Source organism: Triticum urartu, chromosome 2A (genome assembly GCF_056163025.1).
Source record: "Triticum urartu cultivar PI428250 chromosome 2A, HENAU_Tu73, whole genome shotgun sequence".
Lineage (NCBI taxonomy): Eukaryota > Viridiplantae > Streptophyta > Magnoliopsida > Poales > Poaceae > Triticum > Triticum urartu.
In genome coordinates, this window is record NC_141874.1 from 751,877,806 (window position 1) to 751,886,021 (window position 8,216).

Genomic DNA, 8,216 nt, shown 5'->3' on the forward strand with positions numbered 1-8,216 from the left:
TTATTGTAGGATCCAGCTACCGCCGGCCATGCAAAGCAAATCGGTAGGATAAGATATACCTTCAAATATACTAATTCATTTTATTTCTTTGTTTTACTATTTTTAGATGTCCAATAAGTCATGTTGTCATATAGCAATCCAGTTTTTACTGTATTCCTGTAGCCTTTCCCTACTTATTAACTTACTTTATGCATAACCTATTTTGTGCAGGTATGGTATTAGAACCAAGGGATTCACATTGCGCATGCTTTGGGCTCTTGCCAACCATCTGCCACTTTTAGCTCATATGTTATGCAGTTACTCGAAGCGTGGGTCACATGTGTTGTATATTAATTTTTTTCCTATAGCCTTTATACCATCAGAGCTATATTTCATATGCTACAATTTTCCGAAGCATTCATTTTTAGTGAGTGTGATTAGATTACTCTTTTCTTTATCAACTGATTCTTCTTTTTCATGAATCCCCTATGATGCCTTTTGTATTTGTAGACAAGTCGTTAGGTAACAGTTTCGGCTGGCTAATTATTGGCTAGTTTTCCTCCATTATACTCGGTTAAATACGTTGCTCTTTCCTTATTCTCTTATTGTATGTCATTGGTATGGGCTGTTCTACTACCCTCCTCACCGTGAGTCACAAAGACACTCTTCAAAGCCTCCGAATGAACTATTGTTGTATGCTGCAATTTCAGTAGTTTGATGAGCTTGGAAATGAGAAGATGGATCATTGTTTACTTTCTTCCACTCAAATGTCTCCTTCAAATAAATATAACACATTACACATTTCTATTTTTTTCATATCTCTTTAAATCATTGCTGAATTTACCGCTGCAACGCGCGGGGTATAGACTAGTATCCTACAGTTACTCCACCCCCACTTCTCCTATTTGGCTGACCCCCCCCCCCCCCAAATACGTGCGATGATCCACATACAAAACTACAGCCACCCACATCTCCGATTCGAAGCTGCCAAAATCATATACCGTTCCTACGGATCTGGCCAGAAACAAAAAAGAACAGCCCTAAAAGAAAAACCTAGAAAATATCTACAAATGGCAAAGAAAAAATTGGAGGACCAACAGAACGGCCGGATTCTTACTTCGAAAAATGCCGCCGCCGCCGATCTCCCGCATAGGTAGACGTCGCCGTCGCCGAACTCCCACAACGGGCTATCCCCGAGTCTCAGCTGCCACCAACAAGACACGAAGAGAAATGAAAAGAGGGGGCGATAATACACGGGCTTCCTATATCCAACGCAAGTGGGCTTCATCAGCAAAAAATGAAAAACAAGCGCGTGACAAAAAAGAAAACAGGCCATGAGCGGGACAATAGATGGGCCGTGCCTCCCGTCATTACGAAGCTCTCCAGGACGAAAACGCGAATCGTGGCGTGGCTCAATTGGACGGTCAGAAAAGTGAATGAGGCCAATCTAATTCTCAGCTGAATGAGTTTTAGCAAATCCGATTTTTTAATACAGTACTAAATAAAAATGTTGAGTCTCTCTTGGACTCGTCGCGGCGACGTGGAGGCACCACCCACCCCATCCCCAACCTGGGGTGGCTGCTCCCTCCATGGCCTCTATATTGAGGTGGTGAGAGAGAAGGAAACTGTCCCTGGCGGCAACGGCAGCGGGCTAGTTGCAATCCCTTCGTATTTCTAGGGCGCCCGGCTGGGGAAGCGGCAAGATGGAGGCTTCCCCAACTTGGGGTGGCTTCTCTCTCCATGGCCTCGATATTGAGATGGTGAGGGAGAAGGACACTGTCCCTAGCGGCAACAGCAGCAGGCTAGTTGCAATCCCTTCGTATTTTTGGGGCGCCCGACTGGCGAAGTGGCAAGATGGAGGCTTCCCCTTGTACACGGGCTACTCGGCTGCGAGGGCCTTGGTCGGAAAGGGGGCAGGGGGCATGGCGGATCTGAGAAGGCTGTCCCGCGAGGGGGAAGACTTGCTGGCGGAGATGTTTGCTAGCATTAGCATTGATGGATGAGGTGACGCGGCGCGGCCCAGGTTGGTGCAACTGCGACTGTCGCCGCAGCTGGCACTGTGGAAAAGCACGCAGCATGCAATCGGCAACGTGCTGCCCACTAAGGGCGATGGGCTGGTCCAAACCACGCCGCAAGTTCTCGCCTTGCTGGGCGCCGCTGATTGGCTTGAGGCGATGACAACAACCAACGCCCTATGCGAACCTACTGATTTTGGGGCCTCCAACGTGCGCACCCTCTTCTCCAACTACACGGGCTCGCCGACGCCCGCTCGCTACGAACCCCTAGTGGCCGGCAGGGGCGTGAGGCTGTCGTCATCGGCACGTCCTACATCCAAGCCAAGATCGCGCTGGAGGCGACGCACAGGATGCTCCTCAAGGACCGGTCGGGGCAGATGGACCGCCACGCCGCCCAGGTCATGTCCATGTGCGAGAGCAACATCCTAGGCATGGGGGTCGAGGCCATAGCCCGGGGCTTCGATGTTGGCGCCATCACGAGCGACCTCGTCTTCAGCTCGCCCGCCACCGATGTTATCGATGTGGGCAGCGACCTGGTAAACTCCGAGGTCATGAACTCGTTCCTCAACGTGGCCAACATCGCCGCCTCAGGCGTGGTGAGCGAACCAGCGCTATGGGCCATCTACAACGCCTATGCTGCCACGGGAGCTCAAATGTACACCTACAGGTGGCACGAGCCTGTGGCCCGGATGTGCATCACCTTGTATACTTGGCACCTGCACAACGACAGGCACATGTTCCTCCGCCGGGCCCTCCTAGGATGGCCCAAGGCCCGCAAGTAATTTGTGACAGAGGGAGTACTACTACTATTTACTCCCTCATTACATAGTTTTAAAATTTGTTTTTATTAGAAGAAGACCATTGACCAATCTTACTGGAAAAATATAGAAACATTTATGACTCCAAATTAGTATCAGTAAATCCATTTTTAAAAGTAATTTCATGATATACTAAGTTTGATACTCCCTCCGACCCAAGTTAAAACTCAGATTTGTCTAGGTACGGATGTATCTAGTCACAAAGCAGAAGTATATACATTCGTATCAAGACAAATCTGATTCAATTAATTTGAGTCGGAGAAAATATCATATATACATATATATTGCTAATCTAAAAAATGGTCTAATTCAAAAGCAGAAGTATCCTTTTTCGTGGATGGAGAGAGTAGTTGATAAGCTTTTGCGTGCATCAGTAGATGATGTATTCTGGTGACACATTTATAGATGATGTAACCATGTCACCCACTGGCACTAGGTTTAAGATGGACCACCTATAGCCCGCTTGAGCCATGCATGTTTCGGCTGTGCATATCCACTTGACCTCGCTCCAGCAATTGCGGATCCTGGATAGTAACACTTGTGGTCACCACTGGGAATAGGATTCCGATTTGGGCGTTCCACCGGACCTATGTTAGACCACTTATAGTGGGAGTACCTTAGATATTAACATTACACACCGAATATAAGTTTGCTTATGTGACAACTGTTAGTGAGAAGAGATGTGTTTATTAGAGTTGTGTCGAATATTATTGTACAAGGTAGATTACAGCTGGACTTGGTTTTGAACTGTGTGTTGACAGGGTAGGAGTTGTGTCCTAATATGACACTTGTATCCTAGGCCTCTCATATATATTGAGGGTAGACACACGATGTAACCTATGCTAACATAATAGCACAGGCGCGCAGGGGGAGCCGGCGGTGTGTGCCGGTGCCCGGGCGGCCAAGGTGCGGTATTGTGACGGTGTTATGGGGTGGAGCGCCCGTAGTCAACCCCGGTGATGTATCCATGATGGTGAACCTCGTTAAAAAATCTCGGTGTCATGCTTGTGTGATTACTTGATCCTCGGTAGATCGACGGAGTGCCTCGGATTTATTCTAACAAGGCTCCAGCTTGCCATGCATTCACGCCGTAGCCCCTTCATCAGCACAGAGTGAAGTCGTCCATCAGACTCCAGCTCCATCTTCAACATGACTCCATGTAGCTGCGCTATGCTATCACCACGCCCGGTCGACTTCAAGCTCTCATGTGCGCACTGCCTTGAATCAACCCCGCGTCATAGTCTTGTCGAAGCCGCACAAGCCCTTGGCATGCACCACATGTTTCCACAACCCAGAAGTCTAATGTACATGGAGGTTCGATGCATGCATGAATTCAAGTGGTGAAGAATATTCGTCAAGGTGGAGTTTGTCAGAGTTGTGTTGAATATTATTGTACAGTTGGACTTGGTTTTTAACTGTGTGTGTGTGTTTTTTTTGCGGGGAGTTTTTAACTATGTGTTGACAGGGTAGGATTTGTGTCCTAATAGGACACTTTATCCTAGGACTCTCATATATATCGGGGTAGACCCATGATGTAACCTGTGCCAACATAATAGCACATGCGCGCAGGGGGGAGCCGGCGGCATGTGTCGGCGCTCGGGCGGCCGAGGTGCGGTATTGTGATGGTGTCATGGGAAGGAGCGCCCATAGTTAACCCCGATATGTAGCCATGATAGTGAACCTCATTAACAAATCTTGGTGTCATGCTTGTGTGATTGCTTGATCCTCGATAGATCGACGGAGCGCCTCGGATTTATTCTAACAGTGTTTGTGGTATTATAATAGTATGTTTTTTGCTACATCGCACGACTGCTACAATGCGCGTCATGTTCTGCTACATCGCACGGCCGTCGTATTTTTTGCTACATACGACAACCAGGGTTATAAATTGCTACAACCGATGTCCCATCCGGCTACAAATGACATAGCGTGTTGCTACATCACATGACCATCGCATTTCTGCTATAATCCGTGTCACTCATCCCGCTTCAACCATCATCACAAATTGCTACAACTGGCAGCTCGGCAATCTGCGATGGCTTAGCGGTGAGACGGGTTTTTTTAGAATCGATGCTCGAATTTTTTGTAACGAAGCGAGCAACCGTGAGGTGAGCCGGACGAGCTGCGACATCAGGCATGAGCGGCGGCAACTATACTGACGAGCGGTGGCGATGGCCACCGAAGCTGCAACCACGACTAGGACGACGGTTGAGGGCTGCGACCGACGACTAGGACGGCCGGCAAGGGCGGTGGCAAGAGATGAAAAAAGAGGCAATCGGATCGCATCATATATATCATTTCGTATATCATGGCAGTAAAAACACATTGTATTGAACGCTCTCGGTTATGACGGTGTGCATTCCTTGCAGCAGGAATCAAACTGTGACGCTGTTGAGAGGAGGAGGGGGGGGGGGGGGGGGTGGACGCCTTGGAGGGAAGGAGATACGACGGTGAGAGGAGGGTGTGGGTTGAATGGCATGGTGTTGAGGGGAGGCGTCAGTGATACTCATTACGGGGAAAGATGGAGGCGACGATACCGTCACGAGGAGAGCAGGCCGGGCAAATGAGATGTGAGTGCAAGCATTGTGCCATGTAGTAATACTTATAGAGTGAATATACTATTTTTAAGATGAGAATAAAAGGAGCGTCTGCTTGCTTTAATACGGGAAACGGCTGTATTTTTAGATAAATGTAATTTACATTTTTACATAATGAAAATTCTGACATACCCTAGCAAGTCATTTCCAGAGAATAGTGTATTAAAACTCGGATGTGTCTCACTCTACTAAAATGCACGACGCCACTCACTCTAATTGAAACGGTCACATGCTCGAAGCGAGCAGCTGATCAATGAATATATATTGTATATAGGCTGATCTTATTTTTTAATTAATGTGTTTTATATTCACTTTTGTACATTAGAGATAAAAACTGATGGCTTTGGATGATGCTTTGAAAATATGAATTGACAAAGCTTTATGATGGATAAACTAAAAAACTCATGGCATCCTGCGCAACTGAAAGAGATGATCATGGTAACAATTGTACTTCTTTATATAATTGTTACACATGAAAATAGAAACCAAGTATTTTCTGTACATGTTGGTTTTTTCAGAGTAAGAGAAAGATGGAGATGTATTATGTGGACGTTCTGGAAGAACTCTTGTCGACACGATGTTATTGGAAGGAGTCAAAAATTCATCGAGAGTTATATAAAGCAATACAAATATGGCGAGAAAGTGATACAATAAGAAGAAAACAATCAAAACGTGTGTGTCTTTCTAGCTAGCTAGTGCCACAAGCTTAAGCTTGTACAAAAACCACTGCTGAGAGGAAGCCAGCCTTGTGTTGATATGGCTATATAAGCTGCCGGGGAATACATAAGGCTGGCAAACACCACGAGGAGTCCATTACCTGCAATTTTTAAAACATTACTACATAAAAATGTTGAGTCTCGCTTGGACTCGTCGCGGCGACGTGGAGGCACCACCCACCCCACCCCCAACCTGGGGTGGCTGCTCTCTCCATGGCCTCGATATTGAGGTGGTGAGGGAGAAGAACATTGTCCCTGGCGGCAACGGCAGCGGGCTAGTTGCAATCCCTTCGTATTTCTGGGGCACCCGGCTGGCGAAGCGGCAAGATGGAGGCTTCCCCTTGTACCCAGGCTACTCGGCGGCGAGGGCCTTGGTCGGCAAGGGGGCGGGGGGCATGGCGGATTTGAGAAGGCTGTCTCGCGAGGCGGAAGACTTGCTGGCGGAGATGTTTGCTAGCATTAGCATTGATGGCGGAGGTGACGCGGCGCGGCCCAGGGTGGTGCAACTGCGACTATCGCCGGAGCTGGCGCTGTGGAAAAGCTCGCAGCATGCAATCGGCAACGTGCTGCCCACTAAGGGCGCCGGGCTGGTCCAAGCCACGCCGCAAGTTCTCGCCTTGCTGGGCGCCACCGACTGGCCTGAGGTGATGACAACAGCTAACGCCCTATCTGGCAGCGGCATGGCGAACCTGCTGATTGGGGCCTCCGACATGCGCACCCTCTTCTCCAACTACGTGGTGGACATGGCATTTTACTATGAGCACGGGTACCACAAGGTGTTCCACTCCTTCAGCCGCCTCCTACGCGACGGGGCTTCGATGTTGGCGCCGTCACAAGCGACCTCGTCTTCAGCTCGCCCGGCACCGATGTCATCGATGTGGGCAGCGACCTGGTAAACTCCGAGGTCATGAACTCGTTCCTCAACGTGGCCGACATCGCCGCCTCAGGTGTGGTGAGCGAGCCAGCATTGCGGGCCATTTACGACGCCTACGCTGCCACGGGAGCTCGGATGTACACCCAGAGGTGGCACGAGCCCGTGGCTCGGATGTGCATCACCTTGTATACTTGGCACCTGCACAACGACCGGCACATGTTCCTCCGCCGCGCCCTCCTAGGATGGCCCAAGGCCCGCAAGTCCCCGGCGCGGCCCCAGTGCGAGGCTGACTTCGACGAGGTCTTCAACACCGACTTCTGCACCACCGGTTTCAGCAGGCCCCTTGACCCTGAGTACGCCTGCAATGGGGAAGAAACCTGCGACCACGTCCGGCGCTTCCTCAAAGTAAAAGGAGACCAAGACCACCTGCTCGCCGCCCTTTGGTCGTCCATTGTCACCGGTCCGCTGGAGTACGTCCGGACGGGCGAGGTGGACGAGCAGCGTGAGAAACACCTCATTGAATCCTCACGCCTGCAAATGGTCCAGCTCTTCTCCAAGGGCCTCATCGACGAAATGGTCTGGCTCGTCGCCCATGCAAGCCACCATGCGTGGCAGGTGAACTATCTGTTTGAGGCCGCCATGTTTGGCAGCATCCTAGACGGGGGCCAGTTGATAGGCAAGCTCGATCGGGCGGAATAGGCTGTCTACATGCATCCATCTTAAATTCTTAATTATATTCGGCCGGCAGGCCTGCTGCTGTGATCGATTCGAACGTGGTTAATTCTGCATGCATGCATGTTTTCCTTTTCAAGTCTATATATCTACGTGCTCTATTTTCTTTCTTCTTTTGGAATCCCTTTTCTTTCCAATCATTCGATGACAAGTGGACATTCCACTTTTTTTCCATTTCATTCATCCCAAACTCAAAATATGTATGTATGTATGTATGTATGTTACTTACATTTTATATACATGCATCTACTCCTATTTAATTTACATGAGGTCGACATTGGTGTCCTCTTAGTGTCGATCGGCCAAGAAGCAAATCTCAGAAATGATATGTTTCATCTCCTCCTCACGACTATCCTCAAACACCATCTATTTTCTTTTGTATAAATATCCATATGGAACTGTAATAATAGAGCCAGCCGGATAATAGAGGAAATTAATTAATTAAGCAGCTCGTGTCTTTCTCTTCTTTTTGTTTGAAAAGAAGG

The 8,216-nt window shown here is 48.8% G+C and overlaps 2 pseudogenes; both read left to right on the forward strand.

The window, feature by feature from the left end:
- Window positions 1-1,682: 1,682 nt before the first annotated feature.
- Window positions 1,683-2,776, forward strand: LOC147987765 (uncharacterized; annotated as a pseudogene).
- A 3,480-nt stretch (window positions 2,777-6,256) lies between these two features.
- Window positions 6,257-7,698, forward strand: LOC125526799 (uncharacterized; annotated as a pseudogene).
- Window positions 7,699-8,216: the final 518 nt, after the last annotated feature.